The following is a 23088-nucleotide window of genomic DNA, read 5'->3' on the forward strand; positions in this document are numbered from 1 at the left end:
GTAAATGGACCTGATGAAACCCATGAATTGCATAACAGATATAATTGATATTACTGAATGTTATCTTGTGGGTGTGCTACTTAGTACATCATACACCTTACCACAGTCACTAAAATATTTTTGTTTCCATTGTGCCAGTACAGTTTTGTGTGAGATAGCGAATCTTGTATCTTGTAACTTGACAGTAATACACATTTATTTACTTTAGGTACCCAAACAGAATACGTACTCAAGTATGAGTATTGATACAAGCACTTCGGATACACCATGGACATCAAGCCTTATCATCCAAGGCCAGCTAAAAGACCTCGGGTTGATCAAGAGGAGGAGGAGGATGAAAGTGACATCTCCACAATAACACCTGATGGCTCCACCTATTGCCCAGCGCAATCAATGAGCAATGTTATAGAATCATCACAGCCAACGAATATGTTTTATGTGTTGTCCCTTCGGATACCCAGGACAACACAAGCCGAAACAACAACTCAGACCTTTTTCCCTAAATAATCCCAGTACCATCTTACAAAGGATCTGTAGTAGGGATGGGAAGTCTGACACCGAGGCACCGAAGCTCGTATCACTTCTGCGAAGCAATCTGCTTCGGCACAATGTATAGGAGCGCGTATCAAAGTTGTAAGGTCACGTGACTGATGACGCACGAAGCTCGGACGCCACTGAAAAGTTTAAATGGGACATTTGACACAGGGGCACCGGTGCTTGTATCAAACCCCTAAAGCGTTACGGGTTCGATAAACCTTAAAGTCCCCAACACATATGTTTTGTTGCACAAGCACCCTTCTAAAATTGTAGTGCTACACAAGCACTTCACAATCCCCATTGTACACAATGCCCCATGTTTTCACAATGCCCTTTATATGTTTTCTGTTATCTGACACTACTGTTAGTTTTTGCAAAACATCAAATGAAGTCTTAAACACAACCACAATAGAGAAGCATGCAATATCAAATAATGCTAACTCATGGCAATTATGAACATGGCGGGATTTAAACCGCGGTCGCGCGTGCGGTATACTAGAAGCATATCAAAACTATAATGTTTATTCCAATGACTGTAGGCCTAATAGTTTTTACTCACAAGGGAACAGAACACGTTGTCTCTCCGCTTTGTTTTACCAGTGTCAGAGAAGGACCATTTGGTCAGCATGTGGCTTCGTCTGTGATTGTTTAATCGCTAATGAGAGCCGCTGTTATGTCTGCTAACCACCAGATGTCATTGTTTTGTATTCAATGCTTTGACACTTCGAAACACTTACGATACAATCAGGAAGAACCTTCCAAAGCCTCATGGGGCTTCATTCGCCCAACCCTAATCTGTAGGCCAGATGTCTGCATCGTCTGGCAAATAGAGGACATTGTTAATTCTGTGTGTAGCCCGGTGCATTAAGGGTTAACTTCTAAAAGCCAGCTGGCCAATCAGAGCGCGACCCCTGCGTCTCCACAGCAACCACAGAAAAACTTTTGAATGAAATCAAACGAAAGACACGAACCAACATGAACCAACGAGAATAATCTATCAACTAGAATGTAATGCCAGAGGAATTACAATAGTGGATGGAAAGCTGCTAAAGTTGGTGGGGGAAAAAAAACATTAAATCACTTAATCTTTGAGTTCATACAAACCCTCGTACCAATAGACCTTGTGTGTCAAGGCGTTCTTGAGATATAACTCTCAAGGTGTTTTTCACCTTGACATTTGACCTTTGACCTCCAACATCAATTTACTTCATCTTTGAATCCATACAAATACTCATACCAAATTTCAGGCATGTATGTCAAGGCATTCTTGAGACATTGCACTCAGAGTGTTCATTGACTTGACCTTTGACCTCCAACATCAACTCACTTAATCTTTGAGTCCATACAAACACTTGTACCAAATTTGAAGCACATGCGTCAAACCGTTCTGGAGATTAGCGGTTAGAGTCGCATTAATTCTTGAAAAGGTAAAAAGAAAAGGTTATGATAATAATAATAACTAGAAATGCAATTCCAAGGAATTACCAGTGCATGAAAATGCTAAAGTTGTGATGTAAAATATCATGTATAGTTAAAACAGATTATACAGAGATGGTTACTACGGTGATGCTAGGATAGACATGGTGGTTGCATAGCTTAATAAAAGTTGATAGTTTAAAAGTAGAGCTGAATGTAGATAGTTTACAAGTTGTTGATAGACAGTCGATAGTTTAAAAGTTGTTGATAGACAGCTAGTTTAATAGATAGTTTAATGATAGTTTAAAAGTAGACCGTTTAAAAGTTGAAGGTAAATAGTTTAAAAGTTGTTGACAGACTGGAAGTTTAATGAATGTTGATATTCAAATAGTTTAATGGCTGTGTATAGGTAGATATTTGACGATAACTGAAAGTTGGAATGGCTCTAATGTTTGCTAGCAGTTATGCTAAGATTTTTAATTCTGCTAACCATGCTACTTAGCTAACTTAACTAACATTTTCTAGCAGTTTTGCTTAAAATGCTAACAATCCTAGCAATGCTAACATGCTAACTTTGTTAACCATGCTAACTAGCTACAGTGATTTCAGTTATCGGATTTCAGTTATCGGATTTCAGTTATCGGATTTCAGTTATCGGATTTCAGTTATCGGATTTCAGTTATCGGATTTCAGTTATCGGATTTCAGTTATCGGATTTCAGTTATCGGATTTCAGTTATCGGATTTCAGTTATCGGATTTCAGTTATCGGATTTCAGTTATCGGATTTCAGTTATCGGATTTCAGTTATCGGATTTCAGTTATCGGATTTCAGTTATCGGATTTCAGTTATCGGATTTCAGTTATCGGATTTCAGTTATCGGATTTCAGTTATCGGATTTCAGTTATCGGATTTCAGTTATCGGATTTCAGTTATCGGATTTCAGTTATCGGATTTCAGTTATCGGATTTCAGTTATCGGATTTCAGTTATCGGATTTCAGTTATCGGATTTCAGTTATCGGATTTCAGTTATCGGATTTCAGTTATCGGATTTCAGTTATCGGATTTCAGTTATCGGATTTCAGTTATCGGATTTCAGTTATCGGATTTCAGTTATCGGATTTCAGTTATCGGATTTCAGTTATCGGATTTCAGTTATCGGATTTCAGTTATCGGATTTCAGTTATCGGATTTCAGTTATCGGATTTCAGTTATCGGATTTCAGTTATCGGATTTCAGTTATCGGATTTCAGTTATCGGATTTCAGTTATCGGATTTCAGTTATCGGATTTCAGTTATCGGATTTCAGTTATCGGATTTCAGTTATCGGATTTCAGTTATCGGATTTCAGTTATCGGATTTCAGTTATCGGATTTCAGTTATCGGATTTCAGTTATCGGATTTCAGTTATCGGATTTCAGTTATCGGATTTCAGTTATCGGATTTCAGTTATCGGATTTCAGTTATCGGATTTCAGTTATCGGATTTCAGTTATCGGATTTCAGTTATCGGATTTCAGTTATCGGATTTCAGTTATCGGATTTCAGTTATCGGATTTCAGTTATCGGATTTCAGTTATCGGATTTCAGTTATCGGATTTCGGTTATCGGATTTCAGTTATCAGTTTCAGTTAACGGATTTCGGCTATTGGATTTCAAATCTTGAAAATTGTTGTTCAAAGTTGTTCAAAGGGAAACAAGGATCCTGAAATTGGATTAGATCACATAATCCATTCTTGGTTTTGATCAGGATAAAACCTTTGTGTTGTTCAAAACTTTTGAGTTGGATTGGAATAAATTTGATCCATAAAATTAGGATTACCCTGTGCTGTAACGTTATAGTGTGCTAACCTCCACAACCCAACAGTATTCTAACAGTATTCTATTCTAGTATGCTAACCTCCACAACCCAACTGAAGGAACTGTAGGGTGCGATGTGGGTTAAGGTAGAGTGAGTGTGTGGCGAGCAGGCAGAGTCTCGGTCAGAAGGCTCAATGGTATGGAGTGATGACACGGAGATGGCAGATTTCGGTGCAACACAAGTTAACTTTATTTGAGTTTCAATTCATCTGTTCTTTACTTGTATGTGAGCTGCATCAAAGAGGAAACAAACAGAAAATGGAGTAATCAGTGAAATGGGGTAAATCAGTACAGATCCCAACTCACAACAATAAACTGAAATCATATGGCTATATAAGGTACAACTAAACAATACTTGACATGCCAAGTCAACAAACATCATCTAATCATCTCTCACATGCATCTCTCACATGGGAAACCAACAAACAAAGACCTTAACTTTATACATGATGGCAGAGCAACTCTACAAACTGATAAACATCACAAAAGTCATAGTGAGGGTCATTAAAGTGATGACTTACGTTAACTCAAAGACGCACACAAAGCAGGACACATTGGAGTGCTGGGTTCAGATGAACAAAAGAGTGAACTGAGGGCGAGCAAACAATTTATCCTGGTCTGAGCCCCTGCTCCAGGGTTTTCCAGCAGGTAAACTGGGCGTGGTTAGGTGGCACAGCCAAACAATCCTGCAATTTCTCCACAGCCCTTTTACCTCAAGGACTTTGTGCAGATTTAAGTGTACATTCGAAAATGAGAAACAATATAATAATAATAATAATAATAATAATAATAATAATATATGGGTCAGTGACATAAGGGTTGGTAAGATGAGAAAATTAAAAATATGTTAAAACCTTTTTGCCTGAGTGTATACTTTGTATTTCTGTTGTATTCATATTATTTTATTTAATTTAACAAAAGATAGAACTAACAGCCTGTTCAATTTTCAAATGGTGTAACCACAAAAATGAACTAATGGAAAATATCTAATATGTCACACCTAGAGTTCATGCAATTGCTCTCCTGAAATTATTAGTTTATTTTGTAATATCCTATGAGAATATGTTTTATTATATTTATTTCTAAATTTAAATTATATGGGTTTTTCATTGTACTGAGCAAGACCATATGATATAAACATCTTGTTTTATGTCTATTGTTTGACCATTTGAGTAAAAATGGTTTAAACAACCATTATTGCAGTGAAGTAGATTTTTAAATCATTATCCATATCCACAAAATACTGGTTACACCAATTGACCATAAAACGTTTATAGCAGGGATGTCAAAATACATTAGAGGGCCAAAAAAACAAATCTGCTACAAGCTGAGAGCCGGACTGGTTCAATGTTTATTAAAACATATTAAAATGACTGCACGTAACCTATTGAACCAAGACGTGTACTGTATTTTATTTAATGATTAAATGAATAATGACTGACTGAAGTGCAGGCAAAGTTTGCACAGAAATGTACGATTTTTCCCATCCTCACCGACCTTGTCATAAAACTTGTTGAAATGATCATATGATGCCTCCTTGCTGCTTTGTCGTCTACATCAGCCTTTCTCAAACTTCTTTGATCTGAGGCCCAGTCAAGGCATACTTTGGGGTCATAGGGCCCACCTACATGAACCCACCCCCTCCTCCCACCCCCCATCAAATTATCATAATGATATCACAATTATTATTATTTTTATACTATATTGCTATACATGCACTTCAAAACAGTCAATGTTTAAAGTGCTAAGATTGTTCACAAAAGTTTGTGAAAACATGCACATCAGAGTACTGCTTTACTAATGTAAAATATAATTAGGCCTACAATAGTTTCATTGTTTTTGCATTGTTGCATGATGCTTGCATGAGAAATACTTCTCAAAACAACAGCAGTGCCGTTGTTTTGGGATGTTTCCCTAATGCAAGCATCATACACTGATATAATATTTATATGCTATTTAATTACTTTTAATTTGAATGCCTGAATGTAAGGATTCAGGAAACACAATACCAGCTTTTGTGAATGGTAAATGGCGGATCAGATCATGCATAAATCACTGATCTGGAGATCTTTAACTAAGACTAATTAATAGCTTTTGGCTGACTTTAATACTTAATGCCAAACAGTGTTTTATATAGTCTGTGCTCTGTTTTTTATGGAAGTTGCATAAATCCACGTCATTCTATTACATGTCGTTTCATAATTAAATAGCCTTCCAATAGGTTGAAGCTTAGCTTTGCTACCAACGTGCACACGCATGCATTGAATAAACGCTCATACCACAACTTAATTCTATGCCTCTATGTTTAATGACACCAAATTAACAAGTATTGCCTACTAATAGTTACGCTAAATAGCTACGCTGCTCGGACCCCTAATAAGAAGAAGCCAGGAGATTTCAAGATAGTGGATTCCATCCACTATAATAAGAACTCAATAAGAAGAGAAAAGGTAATTATTTGATCCAATAATAAGTTAGAACATGGTGTAATCTGATAAACATGATTAGTAATGAAATTAATATAATATAGAAACCTGAACGAGAACATAAACCTGACCGGAGGGAAAACGATTGACAGGACTAACGTTAAATCGAATGGATTGAAGGTACACATTTAACTGAAATATCTACAAGATTAGAACAAGACTAAATACATAAATAGTAATGTAGACATAATTATGACCGTAGACATCCAGAAGACAAAACTTCAAACAGAACTGCAACTTTCTGAACTGCCTGTACTGCATCGAATGCTGGCTTCGGTGAGTTCGTTTTTTCCGTGAAAAGTTTATGCTAAGCTAGGTTTGCTACTAGAGCTACTGCTGGTGCAGCACCATAAAAGCCTAACGCTAGCTTGAACTCCGGTAATGTTTAATAAACCTTTTAACATAGACCAGTTTCATATAATTTATTTATTGATTTAATTTATTTGATGTGACTATTTATTGGATGTTTTGTACTCTGAGACCTGGATACATGATTGTTTCTGGCCTGTATATTTACAGGTCAAAGGTTTTTTTTTTTTTAGTGGATAAAAGATCTGAATTGATGGCGAGTCCTATTTATTGCACTGCACTTTGTACATTCTATTTATTTCAATCTATTCATTGTACTTATTGTTATTTCTACCATTTTATTAATTCACTCCTTTTACTTATTAAATGTCATCATTATTCTAACCTAAACTTTAGCTTGTTGCATCCATCTACCTCCAGTAGTCTTATCTAGAAACTTCTGATTCTGGTCCAAGTAACTAGACATAACAAGGATACAAGGATACAAGGAAGTTTATTGTCACATGCATATAGTTACTGGAAGTAAGAAATGCAGTGAAATGATGTCTGGTGTCAGCCTATTTGTGCATTTATGGGTGGGGGGGGGGGGGGGTGGGTAAAAGTGCAGTAGAAGAGGGGTTTAGTAGATTAAGTGGCAAGGGCTGCATAAAAAAGGTGGGGGGAGGATTGGGATTGGGTGGGGGGGCACCAACAAGGAGCACCCAAGAGCAACAGGGGCAAGGAAAAACTCCCTTACCAAGGAAGAAACCTTGGGCAGATCCACGGCTCAAGGGGCTAACCCAACTGCCAGGGGTCTTGGTGTGTGTGTTGGGGGGATGACAGGGGAGATGGGATAGTGTGCTGTGTATGTGGGGAGAGGGCAGTAAACCTATAGTAAATTGAGCCGAGTGCTACAGTAAAATATGGCGTGCCCAGTCAGGAGGTAGATGAGTAATTTGCAATACTTTTTCACCATTTTGAAATAGTAATTTAACAGTGTCTAGCGACCCAAAACCTTAGTATAAGTATTAACAATAATATAATACTAAAATTCTGATATTCACTGACCTAATAAACTGAAATCAACCTAAAAATATGGATATTGTTCAGAACCACTCTGTAAAAATTCCGAATGCCGTTTTAGTTAGAGGCATCACTGGAACAGAAAGAGATGAAGACTTTTTAGATTTCCTCAAACAATATGGATCTATTAATCAAATAATACCAGTTGAGGATTTATCCTCAGAATTGTATCCAAGCTTAATTGTAGAATACAATTCAGGTGCTGCCGTAAAGGCCTTAGAACCCAAACTACCCTATGCTCATGGTGGTGGTGACAGTAGTTGAGCACATTGTTAAAAGAGAAGACATTGGTCTGCAGATGCAGTCATGCCCTAAACTACGTACCTTTTCTGGAAAAGCCCCCAGACCCCCTCATGAACCTGACTTTGATACCTGGCGCTCCAGTGTTGAGCTTATGATGAATGACCCTGCCATTTCAGATCTGCAGCACTCAAGGAGAATTCTTGAATGCCTTTTACCTCCTGCCACTGACATTGTCAAGCATCTGAACCCACTCTCTCCACGTTCTGTTTATCTTCAGTTGTTAGATTCTGCTTATGGAACCGTTCAAGATGGCGATAAGCTGTATGCCAAGTTCGTTCGATCGTTGCCATGGCGCCGCCGCGTTCGGATGCCTTTTTGGTTGCTCCGCCTAATTTGTGCTTATATTTACTCTTTTACCTTGTATTAACTACTAATTTTTTGCACTTTTCCACTGCACTGATTACGTATGATGGCGTTACACTCAGAAACATCGGAAATTAATTGCCTTTTTTGTTTCGGGATGTTTTAATCGACGATTCTACCTGGCCGACTGAGATTCTCCGAGATGCATCAGGGAACCATGGAGACGCATCTCGGCGCAGAAGGAAAAAACACAGAGGAAAACGAGCCGGGGCCCGTAACAGATTAAGGAATAAAAGCTCATAGGCCTCCACTGCCTAGCATTCTTCTAGCCAATGTCCAGTCTCTTGTGAACAAGATGGATGAACTAAGAGCGAGGATACAGTTTCAAAGAGACATCAGGGACTGTAACATTCTATGCTTTACTGAGACATGGCTAACTGAACTTGTACCGGACTGTGCCATCACTCCGGTGGAGTTTTTCTCTGCTGCTCGCTGACAGGACTGAGGAATCTGGAAAATCGAAAGGTGGCGGTGTTTGCATCATGACGAACAGCAAGTGGTGTGATCCTAGAAATGTCACCGTTCTCTCAAAGTCCTGCTCGCCTCATCTAGAACATCTAGCGATCGTCTGTAGACCCTTCTACCTGCCCCGTGAGTTTACTTCGGTAATATTCAACGCTGTCTACATTCCTCCACAAGCCAACAGAGATGCTGCGGTTTCAGAATTGCAAGAAGTGTTAAATAGACAACACACGCACCCTGAAGCTGCGCTTATTGTGGCCGGTGATTTCAATCAAGTACATCTGAACCGGTCCATGCCTGAATTTATTCAACACATTCACTTCCCTACACGTGGTGACAACACACTGGATCACTGCTACACACAGTTCAAGAACAGTTACAAAGCTAAGTCTCTACCAGCTTTCGGAAAATCAGATCATGCCGCTGTCTTCCTACTGCGTATGTACAAGCAGAGAAGTCAGACGGACCCCCAAGTGACGAAGGAGGTCAAGCGCTGGACTGACCAATCGGAAGCCAGGCTACAGGGCGCCCTTAGCTTAGCGTTGACTGGGAGATGTTCAAGGCGAACTCTGCTGACATCAATGAGTTTACGGAAGTATCATTGAGTTACATCAATATGCTAACTGATTCAATCATCCCAAATGTAAAGATCCGAAGCTTCCCTAACCAGAAGCCATGGGTGGATAAAGAAGTGAGAACGGCATTAAAGACACGCACCATGACTTATAATGCTGGGCTTATTTCAGGGGATATGACTGATTACAAAGCAGCATCTTATAGTTTACGTAGAGCTATTAAAGATGCTAAGCGGCTATAGAGACAAAGTTGAAGCTGATTTCTTGGAGGGTGATCCAGCACGCAGTATGGAAAAGGACTCGAACCATCACTGGCTTTGAAAGAAAGTCCCCTCCTATGATGAATGTGAGTAAAGCCCTCCCTGATGAACTAAATGCTTTTTATGCTCGCTTTGACATGAAAAACACAGACTATCTTGCACTAGCTGCAGCATGTGAAGCAAATGAGGATGCACATTTCTGTGTCTCTGAGGTTGATGTGAGCAATGCCTTTAGGAGGGTTAATTGTAGAAAAGCTGCTGGACCGGATGGAATTTCTAACAGGGTTTTGAAATCCTCCGCTGCTCAGTTAGCTCCTGTGTTCACTTATATCTTTAACACATCATTGGCTCAAGAGACAGTTCCTACTTGCCTCAAGCAGTCTGTTATTGTTCCAGTACCGACAAAAGTACAAAAACAAAAATCCATCATGTCTGAATGACTACCGCCCCGTAGCCCTGACGTCTACAGTGATGAAGTGTTTTGAGAAGCTTGTGAAAAACATTACCTGCTCATCCCTCCCTGCCTCCTTCGACCCCCTCCAATTTGCTTACAGAGCCAACAGGTCTACAGAGGATGCCATCTCAAACCTCATGCACACCACCTTAACTCACCTGGAGGAGGGGAATGGGAATTATGTGAGGATGCTGTTCATTGACTTTAGTTCAGCATTCAACACGATAGTACCTCTCACCTTGGTCACAAAGATGGAGGCCTTAGGACTGAACACCACCCTGTGTCACTGGATATTTGACTTCCTCACCAACCGTTCACAAGTGGTTAGAGTGGGGGGTCTGACATCTGACTCATTAACCATCAGCACTGGTGCTCCCCAAGGCTGTGTTTTGAGTCCACTGCTGTACAACATCTACACACATGACTGCAAAGCCAACAGTAGTCCATACCTCCATCATCAAGTTTGCAGATGACACAGTGATCTTGGGCCTGATTAGTAACAACAATGAACAGCTCTACTTGGATCAGGTTGATGAGGTGGCACAGTGGTGTCAATCTAACAGCTTGACACTGAATATCACTAAAACCAAGGAAATGGTAGTGGATTACATAAGGCAGCAGCAGAACTACAGTTATACCCCACTAATGATCAGCGGGCAACCTGTAGAGAGAGTCACAAGTTTTAAATACCTTGGTGTCCACATTACTGAAGACTTAACATGGACTGTTAACACTCAATATGTTCTGAAGAAGTCCAGACAACGACTCTACTTCCTTCGTCAGCTAAGGAAATTCAGTTTCTACATCCATCATGAAGGCCTTCTACACTTCAGCGGTTGAGAGTGTTGTAACTGGTAGCATCATCACCTGGTATGGGAACTCAACTCCCTGCTCTACAGAAGAGTACTCCTAAGAACCCAAAAGATTCTGAAGGACTCTTCTCATCCTAACAATGGATTATTCCTACCGCTGAAATCAAGAAGACGCCTATGTAGTCACAAAGCCAGAACTGAGAGACTCAGGAGAAGTTTTTATCCCCAGGCCATCCGAACTCTGAAATCACACTATACTGACTTTGCACACATTCACTCCTCAGCACTTTCAAACATTTCCCAACTCTGAACTCACACTATACTGACTTTGCACTCATTCACTCCTCAGCACTCATGACCCCCCCCCACACACACACACACACACCTACATGACTTTTAGCACTTTTACATCCCTCTCCCTATGCTACAGACCTTTTATTTATTTTCTTATTTCATCACACGTCAAAACACACACACACACACACACACACACATATCTGACTTTCTCAACTTTTGCACATCTCCATAGAACTTTTTATTTATTATTTTTGATTTCTCCTCCATCTATCTACCCATGTCCTTGATCGCCTAGCCTTTCTGCCCTACCCCCCCCCACCCCCCATCCCCAACACACACACAAAAAACACACACTTACATCATCACTGTCATCACCTCACATACATACAGCACACTGCTTGCTACAGTAAGCCTCCTCTACATACTTGCTGCACACTGCCCCCCCTCCCTACATACACAGCACATTGTCTTCAGGAAGCTTCTCCAACACACATCCCCAACATACTTACAGCACACCCCCCCTCCCGGTTCGTGTTCAAATCACGTCGGGTCAATACACCCCCAAATACACAGCACATTGTCTCATGAGGAAGCTTCTCCAACACACATATTGCACACTGCCCTCTCCCCACATACACAGCACACTATCCCATCTCCCCTGTCATCCCCCAACACACACACAAGACCCTGGCAGTTGGGTTAGCCCCTTGAGCCGTGGATCTGCCCAAGGTTTCTTCCTTGGTAAGGGAGTTTTTCCTTGCCCCTGTTGCTCTTGGGTGCTCCTTGTTGGTGCCCCCCACCCAATCCTCCCCACCTTTCTTATGCAGCCCTTGCCACTTAATCTACTAAACCCCTCTTCTACTGCACTTTTTACCCCCCCCACCCATAAATGCACAAATAGGCTGACACCAGACATCATTTCACTGCATTTCTTACTTCCAGTAACTATATGCATGTGACAATAAACTTCCTTGTATCCTTGTAAGTTCATGGGCACATTTCAGTATGCTGGTGAGAAACCGTCCGCTTACCTGCAACGTCTGCAGGTAGCTCTGAATCAGGCTGTTAGGCGAGGTGGTGCTGGAAGTGAGGAAGCTGACAAACATCTTCTCACACAGTTCTGTAGAGGTTGCTGGGATAACGCCATTCTCTCTGAACTTCAGTTAAAGCAAAAGAAAACATGTCCCCCATCGTTTGCAGAGTTGCTTTTACTGCTGCGCACAGAGGAAGATCGTCATGCAACTAAAGAAATGCGTATGAGGCAACATCTAGGCGCCACTGGTAGGCAGAAAGTGTCATCACATGTGCAATCTGCGTATTGCGGTGACGAAGAACAGGGTGCATATGCTGCACTTAGCACAGACACTCAAGAACTCGCTAAGCAAGTAGCACAGATACAAAGCCAATTAGCAGCAATGACCCCAAAGCATAACACTAACACAAACAGAAATTCTAGTGGTCGATCATGGGAGAGAAAGAAAAATGAGGAACGAACAAGAGAAGATGTTCAGCATACAATGCAAAATCAAAACTCTAAGCCCCGTCCCTGGTACTGTTTCAGATGTGGAGAGGATGGCCACATTAAGCCAAACTGTGATAGCCCACCAAACCCAGCTCTGGTAGCAGAGAAAAGAAAACTTTTAAAAGGTCGACAGGAGATGTGGGAAAGAGAAAACCCCAACTCCACTCATGAACATTTAAACTAGAAACAGTCTCTATTTCGGGGCGAATGGGGACTGTAGCTGGCAGATCATGTCCCGCTAAAACCAAGCACAAGCAGCGTGCCAATCTTAAACAGTCCTACGCTAGGAAACCAACATTTAAACTACCCAGGGATTAGTAGGATCAAAATGTACAGCTTCAGTGAACATAGCTGGTGTCCAAAGTAACTGCTTACTAGACACAGGGTCTCAAGTAACCACAGTTCCAGACTCATTTTATCAACAACATCTTACAAGTCAAAGCATCAAACCTCTTCATGACCTTTTAGAGGTTGAAGGTGCAGGGGGGCAGTCTGTTCCTTATTTAGGTTACATAGAAATACCAGTCACATTTCCCAGAGATTTCCTTGGAGTTGACTTTGAGATCCCCACTCTTGCTCTCGTTGTCCCAGATGCACACCCTGATGGTCAGTCATCAGTATTAACAGGCACTAACACGCTTGATGTGCTTTATGAAAAGTATTCAGATATCGCGATCCCAAACCACCGACCCAGTCCTTATGGATATAGGGCCTTACTTAACACTCTGGAGTTGAGACACAAGCAAAACACAAATAGTGCTGTTGCGTTAGTCACAACAGTTGGAAAGATTTCTGCTGTCATCCCTGCAGGCCAAACAGTAGTCTTGGAAGGATCAGCCAATGCTCAGAGCATCCCCACAGGCAAATGGGCCATTATGGAACATCCCACCCAGTCTTCGTTGCCGGGTGGCCTGTGTGTCAAGAGTTGCCTAATTTCTGTCCCTACGAAGGCACCATATAAAGTTCCTGTTGTCATTACAAATGAATCAGACCTTGATATCACAATCCCCTCTTCCTGTGTGATTGCTGAACTTGCCACTTTCCACTGCATCTTATCTCAACAAAGTGTTGCTAATAGAGAAACCATGAACACGACTCAAGAAACTGAGCTCAACTTTAACTTTGACAACTCTCCCATACCCCCTGAGTGGAAAGACCGTATTATCAATATGTTAAAAGGAATGCCTGAAGTATTTGCCCACCATGATTTAGATTTCGGTTGTACAGACAAAGTGAAGCGTACCATCAAACTTCATGATGAGACCCCCTTTAAGCATCGTGCCCGGCATATACACCCTCAAGACATTGATGCAGTTAGAAAACACCTCCATGAACTGCTTGATGCTGGTGTGATTACAGAGTCTGAATCCCCATACTCCTCACCCATTGTAGTAGTAAGGAACGTAACAATGATGTCCGACTGTGTATAGACTACCGAAAACTCAATCTCCAAACAGTAAAAGATGCTTATGCCCTTTCCAATCTAGAAGACACTTTCTTAGCCTTAACCGATTCTAAATGGTTCACTGTCCTTGATCTCGTCAGGATACTACCAAATTGAAGTTGATGAAGCAGACAAAGCCAAAACAGCATTCGTCACACCATTAGGATTCTGGGAGTTCAACCGAATGCCCCAAGGCATAACCAATGCGCCCAGTACTTTCCAAAGACTTATGGAAAAATGTGTAGCAGACATGAATTTAAGAGAAGTTTTGGTATTTTTAGATGACCTCATAATCTTTTCAAGAACTCTGGAGGAGCATGAAAGTAGATTGATGCGAGTGTTGAACCGTCTCAAAGAATATGGACTCAAGTTATCCCCTGAAAAGTGCAAATTCTTTCAAACGTCTGTGTGTTACCTTGGACATATAGTGTCTGAAAATGGAGTTGAGACTGATTCAGAGAAAATTAGCGCATTAAAAACCTGGCCAATTCCCAAAAATCTAAAAGAATTGCGTTCATTTTTAGGCTTTTCCGGTTACTATCGCAGATTCATAAAGGATTACTCAACAATAGTCAGCCCACTTAATGAACTGACCCGTGGATATCCACCAGTCCACAAGGGGTCAAGAACCAGAGGGAAACCCAGCAGTTCAGCAGAAGCATTTGATACCATCATCTCGAAACTTACCTCAGTTCTTGGTTTTGCAGACTCCAAGCTACCATATGTCTTACACACCGATGCCAGTACCACCGGCCTTGGAGCTGCATTGTATCAGGAACAGGAAGGGAAATTGAGAGCCATAGCTTTTGCCAGTAGAGGACTGTCAAGAAGTGAATCACGCTATCCAGCTCACAAGTTAGAATTTCTTGCCCTCAAATGGACTGTGACAGAAAAATTCCATGACTATCTTTATGGAACCCAGTTCACTGTTTTCACCGACAGTAACCCAATGACATACATACTCACCACTGCCAGATTGGATGCCACCAGCTATAGATGGCTTGCAGCATTGTCAAACTTCACATTTAAGCTCCAGTACAGAGCTGGCAAACAGAATATTGATGCAGATGCCCTGTCCAGAAGACCACATGGCCAACTCCTAAATGACAGTCATTCCAAGAAAGAGCAAGAACGAATCCGGCACTTTACTCAGTTTCATCTGGACGATACAGAGCCCATGGGTGACATTGACCAGGATGTGGATGTTGTGAAAGCCGTCTGTGAGAGCCGTCTTGTTAAGTTTCACACGACCAGCACTACAGTGACTGTGGTATTACTCTTGTTGAGTGCTGTCTCTGCAGATGCCCTTCCAGAGAGCTATGCCACCATGGGTTACCAACCATCCCCTCCTTCTCACAGTTTGAACTTAAGAAAAGCAGAGAGCAGACTGTACCATCAGAGAAGTGATTGCTCAAATGGAATGTGGAGAAAAACCACCTCCCACAGTGCGCAAAGAGCTCCCCGACCTCCCTCTTTTGTTGCGGGAGTGGAATAAACTGGAATTGCACGATGGGGTTCTGTACCGCAAAAGACATGATGCAGGTCACACCACATATCAACTTGTTCTTCCTGAACAACTCAGAGCAACCGTCTTGCATAGCTTACACAATGACATGGGACACATGGGAGTTGATAGAACACTTGATCTCGTTAGGACCAGATTCTACTGGCCAAGAATGTCAGCTGACATAGAACACAAAATAAAGACTTGTGATCGATGTGTGCGAAGGAAGAGTCAATTCGAAAGAGCAGCCCCTCTTGTGAATATTAGGACATCAAGACCTTTAGAACTTGTCTGTATGGACTTCCTTACTATTGAGCCTGATAGTAGTAACACAAAGGACATTCTAGTGATAACAGATCACTTCACCAAATTTGCAGTTGCTATCCCCACACCCAATCAAAAAGCGAGAACTGTTGCAAAATATCTATGGGACAATTTTATGGCATTCCTGAGAAGTTACACAGTGACCAAGGGCCTGAGTTTGAATCTCGTCTAATTAAGGAGCTGTGTGAAGTATCAGGAATACATAAGATCAGAACTACCCCATACCACCCACGGGGTAATCCAGTTGAGAGATGCAATAGAACATTGCTGAGCATGTTAGGTACCCTAGAATACAAGCAAAAGTCCCACTGGAAGGAATTTGTTAAACCCTTAGTACACGCCTACCAAGAATGATGTAACCGGATTCACCCCATATGAGTTGATGTTTGGCCGTAAGCCCCGCCTGCCAGTTGACCTAGCATTTGGTTTAAAGAAAAACAAGAAAAATCCCATTCGCAGTATGTGCAAAATCTCAAATCTCGACTAGAGGAAAGTTACCAATTGGCCTCTCGCAATGCTCAGAAAGTTCCTGATGGAAATAAATCCCACTATGACAAGAAAATTACCACTTCCATCCTTGAGATCGGAGATAGAGTGTTGGTGAGAAATGTGAGACTGCGTGGCAAGAACAAACTAGCGGACCAATGGGAAAAAGACATCCATGTTGTGGTTAAGCGTGCCGGAGACCTTCCAGTCTACACAGTAAAGGTAGAGTCCCGAGATGGCCCCATGCGCACCTTACACCGGCTTTCTTGTGGCTTCCTCCCTGTGCCAGAGGAAGTAGAAGAGCTGCCCCCAGACCCCAAGCCCACTCAGCGAGTCAAGACACGTCAGAGTGTTCCTGAATGTGAGACAGAAGCCACTGAGTCAAGTGATTCTGAAGACGAGTTTTTAGCCCTCCCTTTAGCCCCCTTAATTGAGGAACGTCCATGTCACAGATACAGTGGGCATCGCTTTCAAATGACCACTTCATTCGCGCATTACGCGGCGTGAAGCTGCGTGAAGCTTTAGTACCACTTTCAGCCACTGTGCGTCACTCTACCACTGTACATCGCTCTGCCTGCGGTCCCTTCTGAAAAAGCAGGATCTACCATTAAACATAATTGTTGCCGAGAGTAATCCCAGCCTACGAATTCAATAACAAAATAAATCATACATAATTAAACATTACCTCGATTTAGGCTACTTGGGTATGGCTTAAGGCTTGACTACACGGTGGTAACGAAAATCGAAATCGAAATTTGCTGTCTACATTATTGTCAGTGTTGAGGTTAACGCAACTACGCAAATCAAAACAGTGGTGTGATAATTGAGCCAGTAGAGAAATAACTGTTCAGAATTAATCTGTAGCCTTGGGTAGGCTTCTGCAGAAAACAATGTTGTTGCCGATTTAATACTATCTGGCGACGTTTTTAACAGGCTACACAATAGAGGCTTAGACAACTATGACCCACGTTTTGGTTTCGTAAATTAATTTGCCCTACTTCTTGACTGCAATGTAATCAATTGACTGCTTGACATGCCATTTTTTATTTTTCTGTACAATAAACAAATACATCTGCTTTATGCCGCAGAATTACATTCATATTTGGAACTTACATAGTCCAATGCATCGTTCCACTACGTTAGTGTTTCCCAAAACCATAGTAGCAACGAACGTTCGCAACCACTATCGTAAAGTTGTGTAGTTACAACTACACCTCTCGACCTGTGGTAGAATGCTAGAAGCATAGTTCCAGGGATCTTCATGTCAAAGACGTCACTGACGCCAGTTATTTGTTTGCAAATTAATCATTATAAATATATTTAGGTTTCTAATTGATATTTACACTTCTAACCACCATACATCCATATTTTAAAATGCCCAAGGCAGAAAATACATAAATTAAAAGTCAATTTGCAGCCATGTGCACGTAAGTAAAAGTCACACACTTGCAGATAATAATAAGGTGGTGCGCACTTTTGGCGAGTCAGCTGAGAATATGTAGCCTTTGATTTTCATGGGGGGTCCTTGTTAGTTTACGCAAACCAAGCCAAGAAGGCTGATTCTGATTTTGATAATATGATCTGCACAGAAGATAAACTTAGGTAAACAACGATGTCAATATTGTTGTCAACGTCTTAACCCAGATTCGAACTCTTGGACAGGGGACTGGTAACTGCTGTGCAACGGCGGCTGTCATCTGCCGGCCTTAACGCAATGCGCCACAGAAGTATGTGCAGGTGCCCGTTTACGTGCTACTAAACTTCATTAACCACCTTAGTCCAGACTACTGAAGTTTGGAAACTATCATGGTCCAAACTTACAGTACTATGTAAGTAATGCGACAGTTTTGGGAAACAGTCGTAAGTTACATGTTGGTTAGTTGAACGATGCATCCTGTTAGTAAAAAAAGCTAACCTCCGTGGTTGTATGCGGAAACGCCCCCAGATCAGCTTGTAGGCCATTAGCAATCTGTTTATTTTATTTTATGAAGCCTACACAGTATATCACATGCCACATTCTCACTTTCAATAGACAGATGCAATAGCCATTGGTCAAGTATTGAGTATAAAGCAATTAAGATAGTATGAAGTACTTTTTGTATAGGGTACTATCATAAAAATTGTTAAAACGAATAGCATTTTGCAACTTGACAAAACACTGGATTAAATATCGTGAGGCACAGGAGAAAACTTGTACATCCATTGGCCCGTGGGGAGATCACATGCCAGTTGCCCTTCAGTATGACTTGTTAGGCTGTGAGCTTGTTTAAGCCAAAAAAAACTATTGCAGATATCAATCGTCTTTGTTCATGGGTTTGGCCTCACAGCAGAGGCTTAGACAACTATGACCCACGTTTTGGTTTCATAATTTGCACTACTTATTGACTGCAATGTAGTCAGTTGACTGTTTGCAGGTTATTTTTATTTTTCTGTACAATACACAAATACATCTGCTTTATGCCGCAGAATTATGCACTTGGATAGCCTATAGAACGGGCACATTTTGGAGAGAACACACGCAAGAATCTGTAGGCTATTTGTGGCTGGTTACCAGCAAACAATGTTTAATGCATTAACTCAAGACGTCAAACATTTTCTAAACAATACAAACAGAAAGGATGCAGCAGGCAGCAAATGTAGAAGAGTCATTTCCAGTGGAAGAACAAAATGCTGAATGAAGCCCAAATTTATGAAGGCATATCTGGCAAGTTGTTATTTTTGAAGGCGTAAATGGTTGGGCTATAGGCCTAGTTTGCAAGAAGGAGACATAAAGCGTGAGCATGCCACACTATCCACAGCTGTGGTAGCGGGGGTAGGAGGATTACTGTTAGCGCAGGATTTATATAAAATTCTTCAACAGGCCTGCCTCGAATGCAGGCTTGTGGTTTGCGCAGCCTACAGTAAGTAGGTCTAGTGAGTTAGGAGTCCTCTAGACTTCTTTTCAGCTATCTCAGAGGTGGAAAGTTGCGTTCGTTGGGGGCAGGGCCGGGTTAACAATTCATAGACCCTTGGGAACAAATGTCTGATGGGCCCCCCCTGCCCCCCAGCCAACGTGAATCGGGCGGTTAATAGGCCTATCGTGAAGATTTGTATTGCCATTTAAGGCACGAGCGCATCTGTGAGGCCAAGCCTCACCAAGTAGCCCATTTGTTTACAACTAACATTACATTTAATTAAACTGCTTATAGGCTATGCCGAATGATATTCAACATTTCGAATATCAGTGTCAGGTGAATTAGGAAATGCCTTATGGCTGAAAGCTGCTTGGGATCCCCCCTGTCAAGCAATAACCATACAAAAAGTTAAAAACAGATGACATGATGCGCTGATGATGTGTTTATTTTAGAGGGGATATTCGAACGTCATTTTTTGAGCAATTTTGACAGCCCTAGTCCACTGTAGGCTACATGTCGTCTATTAACACCTTCCACTAACCCGGTGAGTGGGGGTCGCTATAATCGTGTGAAATAGCACCATTGAGTAGCCTATCGCGAAATAGCCTTAAAATCGTGTTGTGTGCCTTCTGGTTTCTCCACCTACTGGTTTCCTTAGCGGCGTGCATGCGCTGCAGCAGTTGTCAGACATTCACAAACAAGTTGTTTTAGGCGGTTTGAAGTCGCTTTTCATACGCCATGGCTCGGCTACATTACAGCCACTTTCGGACAAAAGACATGTAAAAATATATGTTTTGAAAACTAGCATTAAACTGGATTCGATCCATAAAAAGCAACACACGCGCGTGACTCTCTCCATCCTGATTCCCTACTCTTTGAGCCAACTAATATGTTCACGCGAATCAATTAACTATTGTAGGCTACCATTAATTAATAATGTAGGCAACACCCAGGTAACATGTTGTCCAGGCTATCTGAAACAAGGGGTTGCCTCTCATCTACAACAACTGGTTACGTTGGGCTGCTACAGTCGTCAGTGCACTGTGCACAGTAGGCCTATGCTACTCTTTGTGGTTGACTAAAAATAAAAGATGTATTTGGTGATGACGTTATTGTAGGCCTAGTAGACCTAAATTCTGAGAAATGAAATGGTACGAGAAACAATCTACATAGCGCACCAGACCGCGATGTCTTCAAGGGTTGAATGAAGGGAGTTTGCAAAAAATTAGTGTATTTTTCAAGTCAATAAACATTCTTAATTTTCGAATGTCTTTGTCAGGGAACATCTGACTTTTAAAAACCATAGGCCTGGTAGTCGCTCAGACAAGGAGTTATAAGATAAAGGCAATACCATTTGTGTCACCTAATGCAGTTCAGTGAATTAGCAAGATACCATCAGAAGGCAACAATCATAAAAAAGCACAGTCTTGTACAGCTCTCCCCCGCATAAAGCTGTCTGCGTGTTGTAGGCTAGATTTTATGTGAGTTCTTTCTATCTGCTTACTTTTTGTGAGTTGCGACCACCTAGGCTATGTTATAGACGTTCTATGAGGTACCAGTGTTTAGCTGTGTCACAAAACAATAAGCTTTGTCAGACTACTTTTAAAATGATATTCAGGGCTATATACATTTTAAACATTGGGGGCTGAAGACCGACAAAGCCTTTATGTTAATTCTTCAGGTGGGAAGTGTCAGGAATTTTCATCACGAGAGCGCCTCTCATTGGTGGTTAGTAGGGAATTGACAGCAACATATCCAATCACATTGTGAGAGATGCTGAATTTAACATAAACTTCTATGTTTGATTTTAAATGAATGTAAATTTAGCCGGACTGTAAGCTGTCACACGTGGGTGCTCGATGTTTTCAGTGGGTGCCGAGAGGCGGAGCACCCACGGTATCGGGCCCCTATGACAAGCGTATCTCAAGGGTTGCATCCATTACAAACAAACATGCAATATGAACGTCTGGGATTGGGAAGAGCACTAAATGCTCTACTGAATAAGCACGAAGTCAAACCTTTAAATGAAAAAAACACTCTTTAATAATCAAAAAAAAAAACCGCTAATGAAGTAAACTTGTGACCATCAAAAATCGTTTATAAGCCTGTAACTCCGTGATGACAGGGCGTAACAGGAAGGCATTTGGCTGAGCAACGGAGGTTAATATGCTCTATATTTTGTCCAAATGATGTCTGTCTATCATCGTTGCACTCGGAGAAAACCAGAATGTTTAATTTGTCCTGCGTTTCTTCTACGGCTGCAAACGGGATTCACTCGCAGTTAACCAAATATTTCTTTATTAGGGCAGGGCAGGCATATTTCTGGCTATTAAATTATTTCTAAACCAGTCTGCTAAAGTTTGTAGTGAAGTCTGTGTAGGGTTTTCCAGGCTCCATTTCTTTTTTTCTGACACCCTGCTCACTTGAGCCATCTACCGGTTGTTTGGGTTGTTGCAGCGTCACACTGGGAAAATACAAATTAAAGTCGCGTGATACCGCGTGATCCCCGCGAGTGAAGCTGGCCAAGTCGAAGCACTGCCCACTGTATACTCAATTTACATCCCGCTATGACAATCCAACATCTGGGACAGATGGTATTCAAACCCCCGGCACATCTGTAGGTCACAGACTCGATACTGAACCTGTGCCTCACCGGCCCGAGGTCTGTCTAGAGTCTTCTTCAGCCGTGCTTTCTGAGGATACGTTTGGCTCTGTCCCTGTCCCTCATCAGCTCGAGGATTATCTGGTGTACATCCCGGGCCAGCCTTCTGAAGATGCAGTCCCCTCCGGCCTGAGTTCTGAGTCTGTGAATCACCCCTCAAGCTCTACTGTAAAGGCCCCCTCCGACTCCCTCCCTGCTCCCAGCAGCTTGCCTGGAACCTACCCACTGAAAGTAACGGATGTAGTACAAACTGTACACGACTGTCCCTCTGCAGCTCCCCGTCAGCTTTTGGACAACTCCAGTTCATTGCCCAATTATCCAGAGCCCAATAATAAGTGATCCAATAATAAGTTAGAACATGGTGTAATATGATAAACATGATTATTAATATAATATAGAAACCTGAACGAGAACATAAACCTGACCGGAGGGAAAACGATTGACAGGACTAACGTTAAATCGAATGGATTGAAGGTACATATTTAACTGAAATATCTACAAGATTAGACTAAATACATAAATGGTAGTGTAGACATAATTATGACCGAAGACATCCAGAAGACAAAACTTTCTGAACTGCCTGTACTGCATCGAATGCTGGCTTCGGTGAGTTCGTTTTTTCCGTTAAAAGTTTATGCTAAGCTAGGTTTGCTACTAGAGCTACTGCTGGTGCAGCACCATAAAAGCCTAACGCTAGCTTGAACTCCGGTAATGTTTAATAAACCTTTTAACATAGACCAGTTTCATATAATTTATTTATTGATTTAATTTATTTGATGTGACTATTTATTGGATGTTTTGTACTCTGAGACCTGGATACATGATTGTTTCTGGCCTGTATATTTACAGGTCAGGTTTTTTTTTTAGTGGATAAAAGATCTGAATTGATGGTGAGCCTCCCAGAATCCCGAATCTGAACTTCCCTTCACCTTTCATTTCCCTTCACACCACTGTGGTAGGACTGTAAGACTGACCCAGACTGACCTTTTGACTATTCCCTGACTTTTTTTTTTTACGAAACGATCAATTTTGACATCTTCATTTCAAAAGGCTATAT

At 41.5% G+C, this 23088-nt stretch overlaps 1 protein-coding gene and 1 long non-coding RNA gene across 3 annotated transcripts in view; one reads left to right on the top strand and one right to left on the bottom strand.

Annotated features, from left to right (window-relative positions):
* Window positions 1–23088, bottom strand: part of ephx1 (epoxide hydrolase 1, microsomal (xenobiotic)) — a 50373-nt gene that overhangs the window by 10836 nt on the left and 16449 nt on the right. The window lies entirely within an intron of this gene.
* On the top strand, window positions 6236–22899 carry LOC125298882. Its single transcript, XR_007194277.1, has 4 exons — window positions 6236–6262; window positions 6343–6418; window positions 6501–6574; window positions 22881–22899. It is a non-coding gene; the product is annotated as an uncharacterized LOC125298882 (long non-coding RNA).

The sequence above is a fragment of the Alosa alosa genome, chromosome 8, assembly GCF_017589495.1.
Source record: "Alosa alosa isolate M-15738 ecotype Scorff River chromosome 8, AALO_Geno_1.1, whole genome shotgun sequence".
NCBI lineage: Eukaryota > Metazoa > Chordata > Actinopteri > Clupeiformes > Clupeidae > Alosa > Alosa alosa.